Raw genomic sequence first — 22,765 nt, forward strand, 5'->3', positions numbered from 1 at the left:
GCCCCTCCCCACTCCATGCATAGGGCTCCATGCTGCCAGTGCAGAGCCTGCTTGGGATTCTCTCTCTCCCTCTCTCTGCCCCTCTCCCACTTTCTCTTCAAAATAAAGGTAAATAAACTTTTTTAAGAAAAACATTAAAAGGGGTATCTGGGTGGCTCAGTCGGTTAAGCGTCCGACTTCGGCTCAGGTCATGATCTCACGGTTCGTGGGTTCGAGCCCCACATCGGGCTCCGTGCTGAGCCTGGAGCCTGCTTCAGATTCTGTGTCTCCCTCTCTCTCTGCCCCTCCCCTGCTCGCTCTGTCTCTCTCTCTCTCTCCAAAAATAAACATTAAAAAAATAAATAAAATAAATTAAAAAATAAAAAAAACATTAAAAAAAAAAACCCAAATGGTATTGGAACAACTGGATATCTACACGGACAAAAGTGAACCTTGACCCATACAAAAATTAACCGAAACGAAGTCATATATCTACATATCAATGATAAAGCTAAAATGTCTAGAAGAAAGCACGGTAGAAAACCTTGGTAAACATGAGGTAGACAAAGATTTCCCAGACAGGTTCCTAAAACTGCTATCTAATATGAAGGGAAAAAGCCTGGTAAGTTAGACTTTTATCAAAATTTAAAACTTCTGCTCTTCAAAAAATACATATCATTAATTGCACGCATGTGATAAACAAGTCAAAATAAAATCGTCAAAGTCATAGAAACGAATAGTAGTAGAATGGTGGTTGCCGGGAGTGGGGGAGGGGGAAATAGGGAGTTACTGTTCAATGGGCATAAGGCTTCGGTTGTACATGATGAATAAGTTCTAGAGATCGGCGGTACAACAGAGTGCTGATAGTTAACAGTACTATATCGCACACTTAAAAATTGAAGACAGTAGATCTCAAGTTAGGTGTTCTCAAACCAAAATAAAAAGAAAGCAAATGAAAAGGCAAGCCACAGACTAAAAGAAAATATTTGCAGTACAGATTATCTGACTTGCATCCAGATATGTGGTTCATTAAGACAAACGACACAATTTAGAGAAAGACATTTCATAAAAGAAGATACACAAACGACCAAAAAGCACAGGAAGACTAGTCATCAGAGAGGTGCAAACTAAAACCACAAACAGCTGCTACCACAAACCCCGTGAAATGGCTACAGTAAAATAAACTGCCAATACCAAGTGCAAGCGAGCAGGGCAGGGAACCGGACCTCTCCGACACTGCTGGTGGCAGTGAACTGTGCTGTGGCCACATAGGAAAAGTCTGGCAGTTTCTTACGAAGTTAAATTAACCACACAATACAGCAGCAATCCTACTTCTAGGTGTTTACCTGAGTGAAATGAACATTATATGCACACAGGAAGCTGTATGTAAATGTTTATATCGGCCCTATTCATAACCACCGAGAGTCAGTGAATGGATAAACAATCTGTGGAATATTACTCAGCAAAAAAAAGAACAAATTATCGATTCACACGACACTGATAAATCTCAAATGGATTATGCTAGGTGAAAGAAGCCAGACTCAGAAGGCCACGTCGGGTATGAATCCATTCGCGGGACATTCTGGAAAAGATCAATTTATAGCAACAGAAAACAAAGCCGTGGTTGCCAGGGGCTGAGAGTGGTGGAGGAAGTTGAATACAAAGGGTCAATAAGGAATTTTCTGGAGTGATGGAATTCTTCTCTATCTTGCTGATCTTGCTGTGGGGCTCGTTACAGGACTATATATATCCGTCAAAACGTATGGAACTATACACATAAATTATACCTCAACTCCAAAAACATGGAATCAACTCAAGAATTAATTAGGCAGATTTATAAAATGGAACAGAGTGTTCACAGAATCTTAGTTGATTGAGAGAATTTACTTTATGGTAATTTTTACCAAATGTTTAGCCCATCTCTTAACTTTCAGTACCCTCACCTCATACCATGTCCCCAAAATAAGTTCCATGTGGATTAAAGGCCCACCTAGTTTAAAAACCATAAACATTTTAAAAGAGTTTTTTCCCCTCTAACTTGGGGTAGGGAAGGCCTTTCTCAGCAAGGCATAAAAACCAGTTCCCAAGTTTTTACTAAAGGCAGAATCTCCTTTCTATCTTTTCAATTATTAACATCACAGAAATAATTTCTCTGACCACCCCCCACCTTTTTTTTTTTTGAATGGTGCTCTGCCCAGTGTGTAACAAGTATCTGAAAATGGAAAAATGTGTTTGTCAGTTTCTCGTGAGCAGTGAAAGCACCAGGAACGTAGTGATATCCCTCTCTGAGTCCCAAACCTATACAGCGATGTCCCCCTCTGAGTCCCAAACCGGACTCAGGCACACCACAGCCACACCAGAGCCCCCAGAATGAACACATAAGCCACACCAAAGCAGCTTCTTAACTGGCTCTCCCTACACCTGAGCAAACTCACTTTGCCATTTCTGGAAGGCTATTCATGGTACCAAAAACACAGCAGCTCGCCTTTCCTGGCCAAACTTGCCGGTGAAATTCCATTTCTCAGACTTTTTCTCCCTCTGCTGAACAAAATCATATCCATAATTAAAGTTCAACTTTTTGTTCTCTTCTGTGTTTCCGACAATTTTTTTGTTTCTAGAAAAGTCACACATACCTGGAATCTGTGGGGTTTGGGCAAGAATTATTCACACGGAAAACACCCTGCATTTCTTCAGTGTCTTTCAACAGCAAAATCTGCTCTATCCCCCCCCCCCCCCCTTTAAGGAAAGTCACCTTGCAGGGATGTGGGAATGATAAAAGCAGAGGGAATCTGATCAGGGCTTGGCACCACGCTGAGGCCCTGTAAAACAATATCCCTGAACAGCTACAAAATTTGGCCACTTTTTGTTTTCCAGCTTTGCATTTGAGCTGTAAACGCAGCCCAAACCAAGAAATGTCCAGATCTTAACTAAGCAAAATTTCGGGACACTAAAACAGGACTCCCCAAATCCTTTGGAAATAACACCTACTTTGTCACTTAATTTACAAATTATTATGACATCGAACTTAATTGTATTGTCTTTTAATAACTAAACTCAATAAATTGTTAATTATGAATAGCAATAAAGCAATAAATATTGGCATACCATGTATAACTGAGGTTACACTCATAGGCTTAGCTCTTAAAATAGCCAAAGAGAAGTGGAGAAAGATGGGGGGAACTGTAACATCTAGTTAGACCTTGGCTTAATAAATCTTCATTCTCCATCACCCAACAGCTCCTAACCCTGATCAAAGAAATGAGTCCTTTTTCTGTCTATGGTGACTATCAGACAGGATCAGCTACATAATTTATGGGGCTCAGTGTAAAATGAAAATGCGAAGCCCCTTGTTCAGAAATTGCCAAGAATTTCAACAGCGACAGCAAAGCATGAAAACCACATACAGGTTTCATACCCACGAAGCCAGCTCTACCAACAGATAGATCATGTATTTGGCTAGCGAGCTGGTAAGAAAAGTAAAGCATTTCGCTTCTAAGTGAGTAGCAATGATTTCATGTGTGTGTCTGCGCTGCAACTGGGGTTGTAAAGTTTTACGACCTCCTCTCCCAATCTCTCACTTTTCCTGAGGGTTTCAGCCTGTTGGGCAAAACGTACTCCTGTAGTGCCTACCATACAAAATGTGGTGCACGGAGCCGCAGCACCCGCATCACGTGGGGGGCTTGTCAGAAATGCAGACGGTCGGGCCCCAGCCCGGACCTACTGCATTTAAACAAGATTCCCAGGAGATTCGTGTGGACGGTACACACTAAGGAGTGTCACTATCCAGACGGCCACGGAAAACCTCTGCCGTCTGCCTCACCCGCGTTGGCAAAGCCCGTCGGCTCCCCTGCTCCTCACCTTATACATAGTACCGGAGCCTCAAAAGGGCAAGTCCCTGTTGGAATGCTCTCACCCGAGACCTCCAGCCTCCTCGTTCTCCCGGTGCTCACCAACCCCCCCCCCTCCCGCCCCCCGGCCCCGGGCTGCCGCTCAATCCCGCCGCGCCCCCGGCCACCTGTTCTGGGTCCCGCCAAACAGCGCCGCGCCAAGCCCTTCGGGGCCCTGGGCGCGTTCGCGCTCCGCCCGCAGCGGTAAACTGAGTTCCCCAGGAGTCTGGTCTCGAAGACCGTCCACGTGAACACGATTCGCGGCTCCGTTTCCCGGCGGGGTGGGGAGAGTCTGAGTCCTTACGAAGCTTTTGGATACACACGCCGTCTCCCGACCCCTCGGAGAACGCGGCGCCGGAGCCCCCTTTCCCACGGCGCGCACTCCCCGGCTATCGGGGTGCGGCCCCCCCGGGTGCTCGGCGGCTTCGCCTCTGCCTTTCAGGGCGGCCGCGGGCTCCGACTCAGAGCCGCAGCCGGGCGGAGGGAGCGTTCGCCCCGCTGTCCCGTCGCCCTCCAGGTCCAGGCGCTCCGCCCGAGTTGCCCGCGCCCGTTGTCAGCTCCTGGGGGGAGACGGCGGTGCGAGGTCTCAGGAGCCCGAAGGGAACGGACTCATCCCAGCGCCGCGCGCTTACCTGTCTGTCCCCGCAGACGGGCTGGCTGCCGGCGCCCTCCGGCCCTCCTTCTTGTCTTTCCCTCCGGCCGCGTCCCTCCCCCTTTCCCGCGGGCTGGCTCCGCCCCCGCCGCTCCGGGCCGGTCCGCCCGCCCGCCCGCTCTCCAGCTGTCCGGCGCGGCGTGGCGCGTCCGGCGCTCGGCGGCTGCAAGGCTGGGCGCGGAGGCTGGACGCGGAGGTGGGGAGCGGGCGGGGCGCCGACGGGGGAGGGTGTGAGCGAGCGGCGCGGCGGGCGGGGGGAGAATCGCGGCCGGGGGGCTGGGCGGCCCACCCCACGCCTGCAGAGGCCCCCACTGCGCTTCTGGACTCCCCGCGCCGCGAGACCTCCGGTGGCCCGGCGTCCGGTCCGGCGCGCTCCTGGGAGACGCCCAACCTCCAAACCCAGCCTCTCACCTTTAGGGGTCGCCCTGGTATCCAAATGCCTGTCTCACCGTTTTCAGCGGGGTGCACTGTGACGGGCGGGAACCCCGAGGTCGCCCCTCCGCCACAATACTCCCAATGCAGACGTCAAAATTCAGACCACCGGAGGGGGATCTGGAGAGATCAGTAAAAGGAAAATGTCCTGGGGAAGCTTTTAGCCCCATGGTTATCTGATGGATAGGTTACACCGGATACCTAGAAACCGGGATTCCCAGCACTCTGCTTATATGTGTGTTGGGGGGCGGGGGGAGGAGTGGGAGGGTGGGATACGGAGTGAGTTACCTCTGGGCCCTTCTGTCTTTTATCTCTGTTAGCATCTCCTCCGTATGCACGTTCACGGAATAAAAATTAGATCTGGATAGGATTTACAGACCATCTAACTAGTTTGTCAAAGTACCCCATGTTACAGATGGGAAAATGGAGGCCTGGGGGCCTTGACTCAGTTCTACAATTCCAATCACTTGTAGAGACGGGGGGGGGGGGGGGGGGGGGGTGCGGGGAAGCGCTCTGAATTCCCTCTCTGGCTCCTTCTACTGCCGCCCAACTCTCCGCTTCAGCCCCACCCTTGACAGTTAAACAGCTTCTATATTTGCAAAATGCTTTATCACTTTAAAGGCACCATTTTCTTTCGCTAAAACCTGCAGGAGAATATTCCATTGTTCTTTACCACTGAAACAAAGTTCTAGATTCTGAATTGCATCCACAGCTCTGGAGAAGATGTTTCTAAAGGGCAGGTGTGCAGAGCACATCCTGGCTGACTCTGCCACCTTAGACACAACCTCTCGGGGGAAGATGTGCACCGCTTTGCAGGAGGCTTGAATTTGTTTCGCAAACACCAATTTATTAACACTCATAACATTCTAGCTGGATAAATGAATGGAAAGTGTTTTCAGAGAGACTTTTGACTGGTTGGATTAAGGGGGAGTGGCGGTCAGGAAGCTCATCCAGATTACATAACAAGTTGGAGGCAGAATTATGATAAGGGGGAAAACAGTATATTTTAATAAACACGTTTAATGATACTCCAGAGGATTAAATTGTTTCTCTTTGCATTAACTTAATACTCGCACTGTATATGTTCCACTTACTAGAAAATAGACTTCATATTGTGTAGAGCCCCCCAAAATCTCCTACATTGCTATTTGGCAGAATCTATTGAAACTGAGTGTACGATTACCCCACGTCCGGCAGTTGCCCTTCTAGGTGTATATGCAACAGAAATGAGTGCATATGTTTACCAAAGGATATGCATGAGAACGTTCATAGCAGTGTCTTTCTAATAGCCCTAGATTGAAAACGACTGCAATGTCCATCAGCAGAATGGATTGAAAACATTGCGGCGGTACAGTCACAAAATGGAATACCAAACAACAAGGAGAAAGCATGAGCCACTGCTACACTGACTACAGACGGAACTCATAAACAATATCGAGCAATGGAAGTCAGACATGAAAGCATGCGTACAATGTGATTCCGTTTATGCAAAGTATAAAACAGGCAAAACCAACAATCAGGTTAGTGGTCATTGAGAAGTTGGTGACTGGAGGGGGTTCCAGGGGCATAAGAAGGGTTTGTGGGGCGCAGGTGATGTCTTGTTTCTTCATCTGGGTGCTGCTTATGTGGATCTATTAGGTTTGTGAAAAATCAATGAGAAGCTCACCTATGATAGGCACTTATGATATGAATCGCACCTATGATATGTGCACTTTCCCTATACATGTTTTACTTCAAGAAAAAGTTAAAATATATATACCTCATATTAAAAGTTGCTCGAATTTCTAAAGTAATGCCAGAAGAAGTATGCTTTTCCTTTCAACAATCTCGCTATTGAAAAAAGACACTTGAAGGAAATATGTCTAAAACGCAAAAATGAGACACTCCTTAGCCTAACATTAAAATTCAGATTTTGATGCGCTTCCAGCCAAACTTTTATTCCCACTGGCACACACTCTCAGGTCAACATAACTCTGCCATCAAGACCGAAGGAAGACAGGGTCACACGCCTACACAGGCACTGTCTGGTGATATGAAGGAAGGCTGTGGGTGCTCCTGATTTGCAGTTAAAGGTTTGGGGGGATTTTTTGTTTTTTGTTGTTTTGTTTTGTTTTGTTTTTGCAGTTGAATCGTAAATCTAGGGGACCACAGACCGGAGGCTGATGTCCCAGCAACGAGAGAGTGGGCAATTTGGATCCTGCTCCACACGGTATTTGAGCCGGTGATAGAGTTTGATCCCCAGCATCAGTCGGTCAGGAAACATGGCAGAGACTGAGTGGGGAGAGCAGAAGGCCTTGTCCCCTTTGTCCCCTCCCTCTGGTGGACCCCTGAGCGTGGGCTCTCTGTAAAGGGAGGTGGCAGTAAAGGACAGCTTACCAGGGCTCAGGGCCCAGCTCTCTCCATAGAACTTCAAAGGCAAGTTCACCTGTGGCCAAATAGTCTAAAAATATATCACCCAATGATCTCACACAGATCTATGATGTCCCCAGGGAAATGAGCACAGAGGGAACACGGGACTTGGATGTGAGTCGAGAGTGGGATGAGAAACTAGCACAGCAGTGATGGTGACGATGTTCGTGAAGGTTATACTCACTATGTGCTGGGCACTAGGTTCTACCTACTTGATACGAAATCTTCATGGCAACCCACTGAGGATTGCCCAGCTGAGGAAACTGAGGCACAGAGAGGCTAAGTAGCTTCTCCCAAGATCCATGGCTAGTAAGTGGTAGAGCCAGGACGGGAGTCAGCCCAAGGGTGACTCTCAAACTCCTGCTGTCTTCAGGCTGGGCATGAAAGGTAGAATTTGGGGATGGCTAAAGCACTACAGAGAGAATCAGGAGATGAGGGGAGGGGTTTGGTGTCTTCCAGTTCTGCTACTAGCTAATCGGTGTAGTCACTTAGACTACACTGAGTCTGGGTCTCAGTTTCCCCATTTGTAAAATACATGGTGGGTGACAAGACAGCCTAAGCCCTAGCGGTCATGCCAAGGGTTGGTTTGGGGTATTTTAGGTCCCTCATAATCTCATCAGCATTCCAACACCCCGAATAAAAGGCATCTCATCAAAACAGTGTACTAGACAAACAAGAAAAGTCCCCTGGCCAACAGGGCCCCCACTTCCCGCACGAGTGTAGTCCGACCACCAGGCCTGAATTTCTCCTTTATAGAAATTCTGGAGCTACTACTTCTCAGAAGTTCTTTCTGGCTTCAATCTTTCGTTCATCCAACAAACATTTAGTCTATGTCTACAGCATCGGCGACGATAGCCTAGGATATGCTGCAGTGACGACTCGAAATCTCTATAGTTAACACAACAAAGGTTTATGTCTTACTCATACCGTGTGTTCACTGTAGGTTGGCAGGGAGAGCTCTACTTTACCACGGTCGCTCAGGGACCCAGGCTGACCGAGTAGCCACCTTCTCAAATGTTGCTGGTTGCTCAGGCAGAAGGAAAAGAGAGCTCTGGACCACCAGCATTTAAATGCTTCGGCCCAGACTTGATGTGCAATGCTTCTGCTCCCGACTCATCGGCTAGAACTGTTCACATAGTTGCATGAGGCGCAGAGGGCCAGGATATGCAACCCTATAAGGACCCAGGAAGTGCAGAGGTAGAAACACTATCATACCCACTATGGCTGGACCCTGGGCAGATGACGATGAGCAAGAGGTGATCCCAGCCCCCAGGCACTCACAATCAAACCAGAGAAGTCTCTGGCCACACAATTCCAGCCCTGTGGTGTAGGCTTTGGTGGATCTAGGTGAAAAACCAATCACTGCCCATGTAAGTGATGTCACCATGTGATACAGCAAAATTGTTCTCTAGAACATTGCGTTAGTTGTAATGGTGGTGAATCTATTGCACAACGGAGGAGATGAATAAATCACACATTCTCGTGGGAGGCAGAAGCCTCTCTCTTGTGAAAATACTGAATGAAGACAGTTGGACATGTTGTCATTCTGTTCGATGAAAGTTACAAATAGCAGTTTAATGAAAAATGAAACCAGACTTTGGCCTCTAGCAAGATAAGGATGGTGGGACCAGCCCTTTCTGAGAATGTGTCCCAACCTGGGAAGAGCTGAGCATGGCCCCGTGCCAATACAAATAATCCTAGAGTCAAGAAAAAAACGGAATGCCTCCCAAATAGATCTGCACACTGGCGTTAGCTCGTACAACTCAACACCACCCTGCCTTCAGTGAGCAATCCAGGGCCTTGGGGTGGAGACTGGGGGAAGGAAGATGAGCCCATCTCCTCAGAAGTGAGGCAAGGGACAGCTCTCTGGGCCAGGCCACATTCAGCTCAGTTGTAATTGAAGTTCTCTGAACAGAGATGGCCTGTTTGTTTCTTGAAGGAACCCATGAAGTCCTGGCCAGGCCTTTTTTTTTTTTTTTTAATATTTTGTTTTTAATTTTAATTTTAATTTTAATTTTAATTGCTACACCCAACATGGGGCTCGAGCCCACAACCCCTAGGTCAGGAATTGCATGCTCTACCGACTGAGCCAGCCAGGCACCTGCTCACCATGCAATTTTAAACCAAACCTTTGGTTTACCTGTCTCTGAAACCACAGGGCATATTTCAGGAGAGAACTCTGGACAGACACACCCTTACAGCACCCTAGTTTGTCTTATGTGTCCATTTTCCCCCTTCGAGAAGATACTTTGAGATGTGCAAATATTCTGTTTCTCGTCAAACGTTCTCTCATTAATGGCAGCATCCGTCTGTGAACCATACCTGCAACAGTGATTACTGTGGTGTTTTCTATTTCCCTCATTGCTTCCACGTTCGTTCATTGGAATTCTTCTATAGGGAAGGGCTGTACCTTCTCTCCCATTACTGTACTTATTCAACTGCTCAATTTATTTATATCAGTATGGACTCACAGGTAATTGTTTCAGTCTTTGGGTTCTAATCCAATGCTGTCACTTATTTTGTTGTCAAACTGTCTTGGCTTCAGTCACTGGGAGCTCTTTCAGGTTGGCTCTCGTGTCCATTCCTTTTTTGAACACTTCCTTACTTTCTGGAACCACAAGATATTTCAGGCTTATCTTGTATATCACATCATTTTTTTTTCTTTCATTTCACCCAAGAAGATGCCTTAAGTCCCCCTCCCATTTAAAAATAACTATTTGCATATTTTTAGCCAATTCACCAATTGGGGACCCGCTGCATGAAGTGATACTCCGTTTTATTTGTCCTAAGTTGCTTTTCTCAAGTTATAACAATTCTTCTACCTGCGCCTCGTTTCAGGGAACTTAGTGAAAAAAAAATACCTGTTAACCTACATCCTTCACCCTAGAATATTTTTGGTATACCCATTGGCCCCATACATACTTCCTTGATCTCACCTGTTGTTATGACGTCTTTGGCTACAAGTACAAGAAACCACAAATCCAACTGGCTGAAACCATAAGGAAATGTGTTATGTCAGGAAACAGGAAGACCAGATGCACAGCACAAGGACTCTGGCTCCTCCTCGCTGTTATCCTTTCGACACTGCCTTCAGCCTGGTTTCCATCCTAGTCGTATGTTGGCAGTCAGCAACAAAGAAGCAACAGGCTACCTCGCTTCAGCCCACCAAGAGGGGTGAGGAAGGGAAGGAGAGGGAAAAACAAAAACTAAAAACAAAACAAAAACAAACAAACACCTTCCTTGCACTGTGACTTAAATAGCCTTCGCTTTAGCTTGATTGGGCTAAGTTAGATCATATGATGACCTCTGGACCAATTCAGCTGCCAGGGGGATGCCAGAAACTGATTGGCTTAAGCCTGAATTCAAGAACCAATCACTATCAAGGGGAATGTGATTAACATGTTTGGTGAGGACAAGTGGTTCTCAAATATAAGACGGAATCCGAATCACCAGGAAGGCTTACTAAAATACCTATTGCAGGGCTTATAGCCCCAGGGTTTCTGATTCAGTAATCTTGGATAGAGCCTGACAATTTTCTGCTCTGCTCTTCTCTTCTCTTCTCTTCTCCTTTCTTTTCTTTTCTTCTCTTTTCTCTTAATTTTGAGAGAGAGAGAGAGAGAGCACGCGAGCGAGCACAGGAAGTGGGGAGAGGAGCAGAAGGAGAGGGAGAGAGAATCTTAAGCAGGCTCCATGCTCAGCACAGAGCCCAACTGGGGGCTCAATCTCAGGACCACGAGAACATGACCTGAGCCAAGATCAAGGGTTGGACACTTAACTGCCTGACTGAGCCACCCAGGTGCCCCAATCTGCTTTTCTTTTTTTTTTTTTTCCTATAAAAAAAATTCTTTTAACGTTTATTTATATTTGAGAGACAGAGAGCACGAGTGGGGGAGGGGCAGAGAGAGCCGGAGACAGAATCTGAAGCAGGCTCCAGGCTCTGAGCTTTCGGCACAGAGCCTGACATGGGGTTCGAACCCGCCAACCGTGACATAATGACCTGAGCCAAAGCCGGACACCTAACTGACTGAGCCACCCAAGCGCCCCAGCCTGGTCTTTTAAATGCCACAGCCTAGAAGTGATACATATTACTTCTGCTTACGATTCATTGGCCAGTATTAGTCCTATGGCTCCAACTTAAATGTATGGAATATTTGATGACCACTCATCTATATCATAGTAGGTATCAGTAGTTATTTCTTTTCTTTTCTTTTTTAAGATCTTATTTTTCAGTAATCTCTACCCTGAATCTGGGGCTTGAACTTACAAGCCTGAGATCAAGAGTCCCATGCTCCACCGACTGAGCCAGCCAGGCACCCATTAGTAGTTATTTATTTCTTTTAAGTGTCTATTATTTTTGAGAGAGAGAGAGAGAGAGCAAGCGCGAGGGGGGGGGGGGGCAGAGAGAGACGGAGACAAAGAATCTCAAGCAGGCTCCAGCCCCTGAGCTGTCAGCACAGAGCCCCACGCCAGGCTCGAACTCACGAACCGAGAGATCATGGCCTGAGCCGAAGTTGGACGCTTAACCAACTGAGCCACCCGGGCCCCCAATAGTTATTTCTTGATAAATAGTTTGAGTCTTTTTCTCAGGACCTTTTCCAGCCTCAAGAGGTCTTTCTTGAGGATTGATGACAAAGGCCACACTGGATTCCAGTGAGGCCTTCCCTGATGGCCTTATTTATTTTTTTATTTTTTTTAACTTCCTCCTTCACCATGCCCAGCTCTCTCTCTCCTCTTTCCCTGCTTTATTTTCTCTCCATAGCACTAATTGCCAACCAACTTATGTCACTTATTTGTTTGGTTTATTGTCCGTCTCCCCTCCCCAAAACAGAAAGCAAGTCCCATGGGGGCAAGAATGTTCTGGTTTAGTTTGGTATGGTTTTTTTTTTTTTTTACTGTTTTTGTTGCTGTTGTGTTCCCAGCGCCTAGACCTGTGCCTGGTACATAGTTGGTATTCAATAAATAATGAATGAATGAATGAATGAATGAATGTGTGAATCATGGGTTTATATGAGAGGAAGTGATGCTTTTTTTTTTTTTACCAGGTACCTTCCTGGAGGGCCCTGGCCTTGCCTGAGTAGATGTACCAAAGGAAAAGTGTATAGTGACTATTAAAAGCTGTGCTCTCTAAAATTCGTAGTGCCAGCCACTTACGTTGGTCCTTTGCACAGCTCCCTGCTATGACCATCTCTATACTCAAGAACAGGCAAAGGAGACACTAAGAAAGGCCTCAGAAATATTGGTGTCAGAGCCTCTCTTCCCCTAAGTTTGCCTCTGGATAGACCAAGTCCCCAGGGCAGGCTGGACACATCATCGGAAAGCCAGCTACTAAATAGAGTTTCCAGGGACACTCTGGAACGCTGCTGATCTCTGCCTCCACCTGAAAAAGAAAGTTCAAAAAACGCAAGTTATTCTCCAAGTCACCAGGTTAGGCGCCCAGTTTCCCTGGGAGGGACGTCTGCCCTGGCGACAACAATGATAAAACCCCTTTCTCCCGACTGGAGAGGTGGGACTCGGGGGAAAACGTCAATCCCTTGCTTTTTGTTCATCTTCTTTATTCCTGCACTCCACAAAGCGAAATGTGATAGTAGCATAATTTCTGTAGCTTTTCTAAGAAATTCCTCTTTGCTGGCACATAAAGAGGACTCTCCTGGATTCCTGCCATTGGCCATGGAGCTTTAACACATTGTTGTTGGCTCGGCTGGGGAGCCAAGATGAGTAAAATATTCTCCAAACTCCTGTGGAAACACACAGCAAGTGTTTCCAACCGTACTGTATTATTTGACCCAAAATATTTTTCCCCCTCCTACTTGCCAATCCATGTGTTACTTCCCTCAAAACTCCAAGTGACCTTCCTTTTCCAAACCCCACAGCCCTTGGATTACTACAAGGGTCTGAGGCCACCTCTAAATAGTTCGGTGATCTTCAGCAAGTTACCTCCCGTTTCTGAGCTTGTATTTTCCCATCTCATGGAAAGAGATGTATTAGAACAGAGTTTCTCAGGCTTCAGTGTGGATCAAAATCATCTGGAGGGCCTGTTACAACTGTGGGCTGGGCCCTCCCTCCAGACCTGCTGATTCAGTAGGTTTGGGGTAGAATTCTAGGATTTGCATCTCTAACAAGTCCTCAGTGGGCCCAAGGCCACTGGCTCAGGGACCCTGTTTTGAGAGTCACTGTCTTAGATGAACTCAGAGGTTTATGTAGCTGTTCATGTAATGAGTCTATTGGTCTGAGTCAGGGCTCTTTTGGTTGCAAGTGACAGAAACGTGAGGCAAATCAGCTTAGATAAGGAAGGGAATTTATCAGCTCATATATCTGGGAAGGACAGAGGTGGAGTGGATTCTGCATACAGGAATTCAAATTATGTCATCAGATTCCTCTCCCTCCCTCTCTCAATAGTTAGTTCCAATCTCCTCTTTCTCCACAGGACTTCCTCCATGCTAAGTGGCCTGAAACATGGCTATAGACACTTCCAACTTCTATCATCAGCCCAGATAACGATCAGAGAAGAAACAACTTATGGTTTGGGGAATAATCATCCCAGAGACAGGTTCTCATTGGCCTGGCTTGGACCATCATATGGTGAGGAGGATGGAGTGTTGTGATTGACTAAGCCCATGTCACATGACTTCTCTTGATGTGGACATCCAGAGCATTAGGCTGGACAGCACCCTTCTCAGATGGAGCCTCTGTATCCATCGTGTTTGTTGCTGTATTTTCAGGGTCTAGTACCTAGCGCATAGCAGGTGATTAACAAATATTTGTCGAGTGGGTGAATCATTTCATGAATGGTGTGAACTCTTCTCAAGGAATCTGGGAATCTTCAAAATTGGAGATCCTGTGCCCTCTGGGGTAGACGTGAAATTTCTTGGGACTTTTCACACAACTTTACTGGACCCAACCAAAGTACAGTGTGTTGTTGTTCTCCTTTTTCGTTTTCTCCTCCATGTGGAGACTAGAATTCTGCTAAGACCCGGCAGATGCTCCACCCTTAACACTCTTTTTGGGTTTCTGACGCTCCTTTTGATGCTGCTTTGTCTTTGGAAACACAGCCGTGTACCTTTTTTCCTCAAAATACTGTAAATCACTCTCCAAGTGTCGATCCTGTTTCGTGTCTTTTAGTGAGTGCCCTGTAGGCTTTTATTAGTTTATAGTTTAATAAGGTTTAAATTATCATTTTTTTCCCACAAAGATAAACATCTGCCCCTCCCCCTCCCCAGCCTGTATTGCAGTGGCTTCTCTTTAGGATATTGACTGAATGAGGAGACCCGGGTTCTGTGTTTCAATCACTGACTCTGTGAAGCCACCCCCACCCCGGGGGGCTTCATCGGTTAACCATGTGACTTCAGCTCAGGTCATTATCTCACGGTTTGTGAGTTCCAGCCCCGTGTCAGAATCTGTGCAGACAGCTCAGAGCCTGGAGCCTGCTTCGGATTCTGTGTCTCCCTCTCTCTCTGCCCTCCCCGCCTCGCACTCTGTCTCCGTCTCTCTCTCTCTCAAAAATAAATAAACATTTAAAAATAATAATAATAAACACTGACTCTTTGGGGGGACCTCAATTTCCTTATTTGTTAAAGAAGGGTTAAACCACATCAGTGGTACTCTGAATTGACTACCCATTGAAACCGCCTGGGGAGCTTGAAATAAATACTGATGATTAGGCCCCATCCTCAGAGAATCTGATGTATATGGTGGGGCCATCAGTATTTTAAAAAGTTCTCCAGGTAGATCTAATGTGCAGCCAGAGTTAAGAACGGCTGCCTAGATCTTTCTAATTTAAGAATGTAGACTTAGAGTCAGGATGCCAGCCCTACCACTTAAGACAAATCGTGTGATCTCCCTAGGACTCAGTTTCCTTATCTGTAAAATGGAGACTTTGAGAGTATATAGGGTTGCTGTGAGAATTAACTGAGACGATCCAAGTAGAACCTTGCTATTCAAAGTATGGTACCTGAACCCAGCCAGTGGTATATATATCACTTAGGTACTTCCCAGATGAGAAATCTCAGTATCCTCCCCAGACCTACTGAAGCAGGATCTGCATTTTAATCGGACCCTCAGACAATTCTTATGTACGTTACAATCTGAGAAGTATTGGTGTTGAGGGTTTATTAGACTACCCAGCACAAAGTAAATGTTCAATCAACATTAGTCATGACTAACATTTGTACTAAAAATTCTCAAGGTAGATCATTCTATTTCCTTCCCAGCTTCTCAAGTTTTTTCTAGACCCAGCACTAATATTTTAGTCTTTGGACTTCTCTAACTAAAATAATCATGTACTCCCAACATCACTCATTATTAAAGATATAAATATGTTTTAATTATAAACGGAAATGCCCCATAACCAAGCCTTGGGGTTTTTGGGGGGGGGTAAATTAAATAGAATCTATTTCTGCATTACTTATCTTCAGTGCCCCTGACAGCCATACAGTTCTTTTTCCATTTAGACAAATAAAAATCATTTCACATAACTAGGATTGTTCTTTAAAACTACCAAATTTGGTATATTTTATTTAAAAGCAGTTTATTCAGATAGCAAGAACATCATTATTACTTTAATTTTTTGTACAATTTTTATAATAATTCCTTTTTTAATCTTATTTATTTATTTTGAGGGGAGAGGCAGAGAGAGAGGGAGACAGAGAATCCCAAGCAGGCTCCAAGCCGTCAGCGCAGAGCCCGACGTGGGACTCAAACTCACGAACCATGAGATCGCGACCCCAGCTGAAGCCAAGAGTCAAATGCTTAACCGATGTTTATTTATTTTGAGAGAGAGAGAGAGAGTGAGCACGGGAGAGGCAGAGAGAGAGAGGGAGAGAGAGAATCCCAAGCAGGCTCTGCACCATCAGCAGGGAGCCCAACGCAGGGATCTATCCCAAAAACCATGAGATTGTGACCTGAGCCAAAACCAAGAGTTGGACACTTAGCTGACTGAGTCACCCAGGCGCCTCATTTCCTGATTCTTCTAACGCTTTATTTTTATTTCTGTGGTTTTTGCCTAGAGGATTGTTAAATAATTTTATTAACCGTGATTTTTCGGAGACAGGTCCATTCCTTTTACATTCTCAAGTCAGAACAGTTGTTGCCAAGTGAACTGGGGAGATCTGGGGCCCTAAGGCCTTGACCCAGCCAGACCCAAGGGAGTGGCTGAAGGTTCTTGGTCTTGTCACAAGAATGAATTCAAGGACAGACATGCAGCACAGTGGATGAGTACACAAGCAGGGAAGTTTATTAAAGTGAAAAGTACACTCTGGAGATACAAGCGTGAACGAGCTCAGGAGAGAGAGAGCTGCACGCCCTGGGGGTTGGGTTTCTATCTTTTATTGACTGTTGTGAACTAGGGGGTGGAATATTTATTACTTGAGGCGGGAAGCAGGGTTTCATGCTTTTTCTTCCTAATTTGGTGAGGGGTTTCCTGTCATGGCATCTGCCATCTTGGGCCTGCCTGGTTTGATCTAGCTTCTTGTGGAGCTCTGCCAGGACGGGCCTCGGACCTTCCCAAAAGCCAGCCATGACTTCCTCATTGCTGATCTCCACGTACCCTATTAGAACCTAACTAACTGCCTACTCTAACACAAGCAGCAAGGGAAGTCAAACACTGAGATGCAGAGTCCCTGATGTTCTGGGGAAGGAGAGAAACCCTCTATTTTCTCTGCTGGCCTAATCCCTCCTAATCCCGCCTAACACTCAAAGTTCTTGGCCCCAGCACGAGGATCTAAAAGTGTTGATATTTAGCCATCTTGGTCCAGCGGAAGAGAGTCGATACCGGCTGTTGCTGATGAGGGAGCGTGAGACAAGCTGAGGGCAAAGTCTAACAGTAACCCCCCCCCCCCCCGCCCCCGAGGTGGGACATGTGTGATATTCCTTGGACACTCCTGGCTGCCCAAGAACAGGGGAAAGGAAAGAAAGCAAATGGTTGACTGATAGGGATCACAGTCCTGCAGGACAGGAGTCTCCTTCAGTGTACGGATCACTTAGTAAACTGCAAGAAAAAGGTAAATCTTACCCAAAGCCTAATGTCCAGAAACCTATAGACTCCGTTTCCTGGAGCCCTAATAATCACCCTCATCAAGATGGAAGGGGGTTTAAGTGCTTGCCATGGTGACGTGGGAAACAAAGGCAAATGAAAAATGAAATTCCCTGACTGCCTACAGCCCAGTGACGAGCCCTTGAAACAGGCAGAGTGACTTCCCTCTAGGAGCTCAGCTGCCTCGATGATGACACTTTGCTAGGGGCAAAAGGGAATCTTGGCTTAACATTATCCTGCCCCCCCCCCCAGGATCCTGTGAGTCTCCTTAAACACATAAAAATTCCTTTGCAAACCTCCTTTATCTTTAACCCCCAAGTATATGCTGGCAATTACACTCCAAGCATATGGCCCCTGATATACAACCAAAGGATGTCATAACTGAGGTTTTACTAAATAGTAATAAATGACGTTTTCCTAACAACATCTAGCCCCTCAAGGTCCTGAAAACCGTGCTTCCAAAATTCCTTAGAGACTTACGCTGTCCCTGTCCCTCTCCCAACCTGAGAGTATATAACCAGTTTCCCGTCACAACCCCAGTGCAGTTCCTTCTGCCCACGGGTCCTGTCCCCGTGCTCTAATAAAGTCACCTTTTTGCACCAAAGATGTCTTCAAGAATTCTTCCTTGGCCATCAGCTCCGAACCCCACCATCACTCCAAAACCCCATCACAGATATTCATGCCTCTGAGGAAGGGAGCCTCTGTGGGCTCCCATGGGAATGAGGAAGGTCACCAGCTAAGACCCTCCTCACTCCTTTGTCCTCACATATGAGGGCATCAGTTCCTTTGGTATTGGCTTACGAGTTAAGGATAGTCCTTTGTAGGAGCAGAAAAGGTTTCCCTTCTTCCTTTCTAGGTTCTTTGGTCAGTCTAACAGTTCAATTGCTCTAAGACACAGTAACAAAAAGAAGTTTAATAACATGTATACCTCCTGTAAATACAGGACAGACCCAGGGAACAGAGTGACTCCCCCAAATGGCCCAAAGCCATCACCTTAAACACCATCACCAGCTAAGGCCTAAAGATCTTGGGGGTGTGGAGTCAGTTATGGGAGGCTACCAGCAAAGCACAGTAAACAAGGGCGAAGACGTTATGCAGATCTCAATCATTGCCTTCTCCATAAATCACAATTTCTAGAGATATAGAGTCAACCTCCTCTTCCTGCTACTGGGAGAGAGACACCCTTAAAAATGGAGATTTCTCTCCATACAAATGGGGACAAATGTAAATGTCTCTTGCAAGAGGGTGACTCCTCCTGGGTTTTCAGAGCTTCTCCTGTGTGTGCAGTTTCTTAAAAATATCCAGCTTAAAATGATCACTATGGCAAGGAGGGCTATCGGGGTGGCAAAATTTGCTCCCCTTTACCTTGTTTTTATTTTTTTTTTAACGTTTATTTATTTATTTTTGAGACAGAGAGAGATAGAGCATGAACGGGAGAGGGTCAGAGAGAGAGGGAGCCACAGAATCTGAAACAGGCTCCAGGCTCTGAGCTGTCCGCACAGAGCCCGACACGGGGCTCGAACCCACGAACTGTGAGATCGTGACCTGAGCTGAAGTCGGATGCTTAGCCGACTGAGCCACCCAGGCGCCCCGCCTTTACCTTGTGTTTAGAGAACAGAATTATAATGACTTCTTGCCACTTCAAGTGTGGTTCTGGGACCGGTATTGACACCAACTGTGGACTTGTTAGAAATGTGGAATCTCAGGGAGCCTGGGTGGCTCAGTAGGTTAAGCAGCTGACTTCAGCTCAGGTCATGATCTCCCGGTCTGTGGGTTCACGTCGGGCTCTGTGCTGACAGCTCAGAGCCTGGAGCCTGCTTCCGATTCTGTGTCTCCTCTCTCTAGCCCTCTCCAACTCGCTCTCTCTCTCTCTCTCTCTCAAAAAATAAATAGAAAAAAAAACATAAAAAAAGAAATAGAGTATCTCAGGCCCCACTCCAGACCTTCTGCATCAGAATTTTCTTTTTTTTTTTTTACAATACAACACATATACATTTTTAAAAATTAAACCAGCAATTTTCATTATAAACACAGCTCTCTGCAAAATTGGTCGTGCCACTTTTAACTTTCGTAAACTTTATTTCTAAATTTTTTCAGCTTTATTGAGATATAATTGACCCATAACATCATGTAAGTTGAAGATGTACAGTGTGTTGATTTGATGCATTTATATATTGCGAAATGATTACCACCACAGCGTTTCTATCCTGTCACAGAATGCTTAGTTTCACAGGCTCCCCAGGTGATTTGTATGTGCATTCAAATTTAAGAAACACTGTTCTAGGCACACTTACATACTATCTGCCTATTCTGTTTTTTTTTAATTGATTTAGGACAGTATTTATGGCTTATCCTGAATATATTTTTCCCTCAAAATAAATTTGAAAAACCTCAAAATAGTAGTGCCTTTCATTTCCCGTCATTTTGAGGGAACACTTCTCCCGCATTATCTCCCTTGATTTTCTCATTTTTAGTCACCATTTTATTCATCATTCCAGAAAGTGATTCTGTGGAATGAGAGGACATAAGACTGTTCCTTAGAGCCGCCAGGGACTATGTGTAAAACCATCGGCCACACCCCTTATGAGGCAACTAACGTCTCATTGTCAATATGAAGTTTTTTTGTGTCCTCAAGGATGACTTTTGCACACAGAAAATATTATTCAGATGCTAATTTGGTTCTTGGAAATAATATTCAATTCAAATTAAATTAACAAATTTTAAAACTGAAAAACAGACCTTTCTTAAGCTTTTAAGATCAACTTACAAATCTCGTTTTCTTTATAAATATAATTGCATTTTATCAATACTTTTACTGGGACTTTTACAATTAATTAATTAAGTTATTTCAAACAATTTTAAGCCAAATTTGAACATCTAACATATTTTATTTTCTGCATCAACTGTTTCCGAACAAACAACTTCCTCAAGAATGTCACCGATTCTAATAAGTAGTAAACAAAACTTCTAAGTAAGTCCTTTCCAATGTTCTGGTACTGTTTGCAAACTTCATAAACTGGTCGTCACAAGCCTAAATCAATATCTCACGTGTGTATTTTAAATTAGAAACATAAAACTAATCGGGGCTCTTGAGTGGCCCAGTGGGTTAAGCGTCTGACTCTTCATCTGGGCTCAGGTCACAATCTCACAGTTCGTGGGATCTGGCCCCACGTTGGGCTCTGTGCTGACAGCATGGGGCCTGCTTGGGTTCTCTCTCCCCCTCTCTCTCTGCCCTTCCCTCACTCACACGCTCACTCTCTCTCTCAAAATAAGTAAACATTAAAAAAGAAACATAAAGCTAATCTGTTAGATAATTAAATATTCAAAATTATCTTAAACATTACAAGTAGATACATACAGACAATTCCCAAACATGACACAAAAATATTAATACTATAGGTTTGATTGACTTATCTATCTCTATATTTCACTGTAAATCTTCTTAGGGGTAAAGCAGTGATTATGAATAAAGGGTGATTTTGCCTCCCGGGCACATTTGCCAATGTCCAAGAGCTTTCTGTTTGTTTTTTTTGTTTTGTTTTTGTTTTTGTTTTTTGTTTTTTGGTTGCAACTGGGATAGGGGAGAAATTCTACTGGCATCTAGTGGGTAGAGAGCAGGGATGCTGCTAAATATCGTACAATGCATAAGACAGTCCCCACGGGAGAGAATCATGCAGCACAAAGTATCACTAGTGTCAAGGGGGAGAAACTCTGGGCTAAAGGTGCTATTTCAACAGACAATCATGAACCCAAATGTCCATCAACAGTTGAATGGATAAAGAAATGTGGCATATGTGTGTGTGTGTGTGTGTGCATACATATATATGCAATGGAATATTACTCAGCCTTAAAAAAGAATGAGATCTTGGCATTTGTGACAGCACAGATGGACCCAGAGGGTATTATGCTAAGTGAAATAGGTCAGGCAGAGAAAGACAAATACCACATGATTTTACTTATATGTGGAATCTAAAAACAACACAAGTGAATAAACAAACAAAAAGCAAAAACAGACTTACAGATACAGAGAGCAAACTGATTGTTGCCAGAGGGAAGAAGGTGGGTGGAGGGTGGACAAAAGGGGTAAAGGGGAGAGAGAGGTACAGGTTTCCAGTTATGGAATGAATAAGTCACAGGTACAGCATAGGGAAAAGAGTCAATGGTATTGTAACAATGTTGTATAATGACAGGTGACACCTACACTTGTAGTGAGCACAGCATAACCTTTAAACTTGTTGAATCACCATGTTGTACACCTGAAACTAATGTAACATTGCATGTCAACTGTATTTCAATTTAAAAGGAGAAGGCAATTATGTCATCACAAGCAATTTGGAGTTACTCCCCAAGTGGATTTTGAGGCTACCTTCTCAGTTGAGTGAGATTTGATCAGAATGTGAGATCTGGAGCTATAGACATTCAGAGTGATCTTTCCCACAACCCAAACTGCCTTACAGTGCCCCTGCCACACGCATAGTTTTTCATGGTGGCTATCTCAGTGGACAACCCCAGGGGTGCCTGGGTGGCTCAGTCGGTTAAGCATCCGACTTGGGCTCAGGTCATGATCTCATGGCTCACAAGTTCGAGCCCCATGTAGGGCTCTGTGCTGACAGCTCAGAGCCTGGAGCCTGCTTCGGATTCCGTGTGTGTCTCTCTCTACCCCTCCCCTGCTCATGCTCTGTCTCTCTCAGTCTCTCAAAAATAAATAAATATTAAAAACAAAACTCAATGGGCAACTCCAAGTTCAGATCCCATAAATGTGGTTAGTTTTGCTCTCAGAATCCCAAGTAAATTCAAGTCAAGGCTTATTTACTTTTGTAACTTCTTTGACCCTTTTCATCTGAGAAGAATCATTGAAAATCTGAGACCCTTCAATTCAGATTGCTACTCCATCCTATTGGATTTACCTTATCTATTTACAGCTTCACTCTATTATGAAATGTTATCCTATCTCAGAGGGCTGAAACACTTAAATAATTACTCTTACTGGATTCCACATATTTGTCAGGTCTACTCTAGCTAGACAGTCAAGTTCTAAAGTTATTCTAATGCCAATTATGATGAGAAACATACATATACATACATATATATTAATATATCATGTACATATTAATATATAATATATTATATAATTCCATGCCTGCTGTGTGCCAAGCACTAATATTTTACATTCATTATTGCTTTAGACATAGAAATTTGCTTTAAACTGCTGATGAGAGGGGCCCTTGCGTGGCTCGGTGGGTTAAGTGTCTGACTTTGATTTCAGCTCAGGTCATGATCTTACGGTTCGTGAGTTTGAACCTCGCATTGGGCTCTCTGCTGTCAGCGCAGAGCCTGCTTGAGATCTTCTGTCTGTCTCTCTGTCTCTCTCTGTCTCAA

At 45.0% G+C, this 22,765-nt stretch overlaps 1 protein-coding gene across 3 annotated transcripts in view; it reads right to left on the reverse strand.

The window, feature by feature from the left end:
- Positions 1 to 4,541, reverse strand: part of ADGRG2 (adhesion G protein-coupled receptor G2) — a 137,619-nt gene extending 133,078 nt beyond the window's left edge. For all 3 annotated transcript variants that reach the window (XM_047843578.1, XM_047843577.1, XM_047843580.1), the window contains exon 1: positions 4,499 to 4,541. The gene's annotated coding sequence lies outside the window, so the exon portion shown is untranslated. The remainder of the gene's footprint in view (positions 1 to 4,498) is intronic.
- Between the last annotated feature and the right edge of the window lie 18,224 nt (positions 4,542 to 22,765).

Source organism: Prionailurus viverrinus, chromosome X, assembly GCF_022837055.1.
Source record: "Prionailurus viverrinus isolate Anna chromosome X, UM_Priviv_1.0, whole genome shotgun sequence".
NCBI lineage: Eukaryota > Metazoa > Chordata > Mammalia > Carnivora > Felidae > Prionailurus > Prionailurus viverrinus.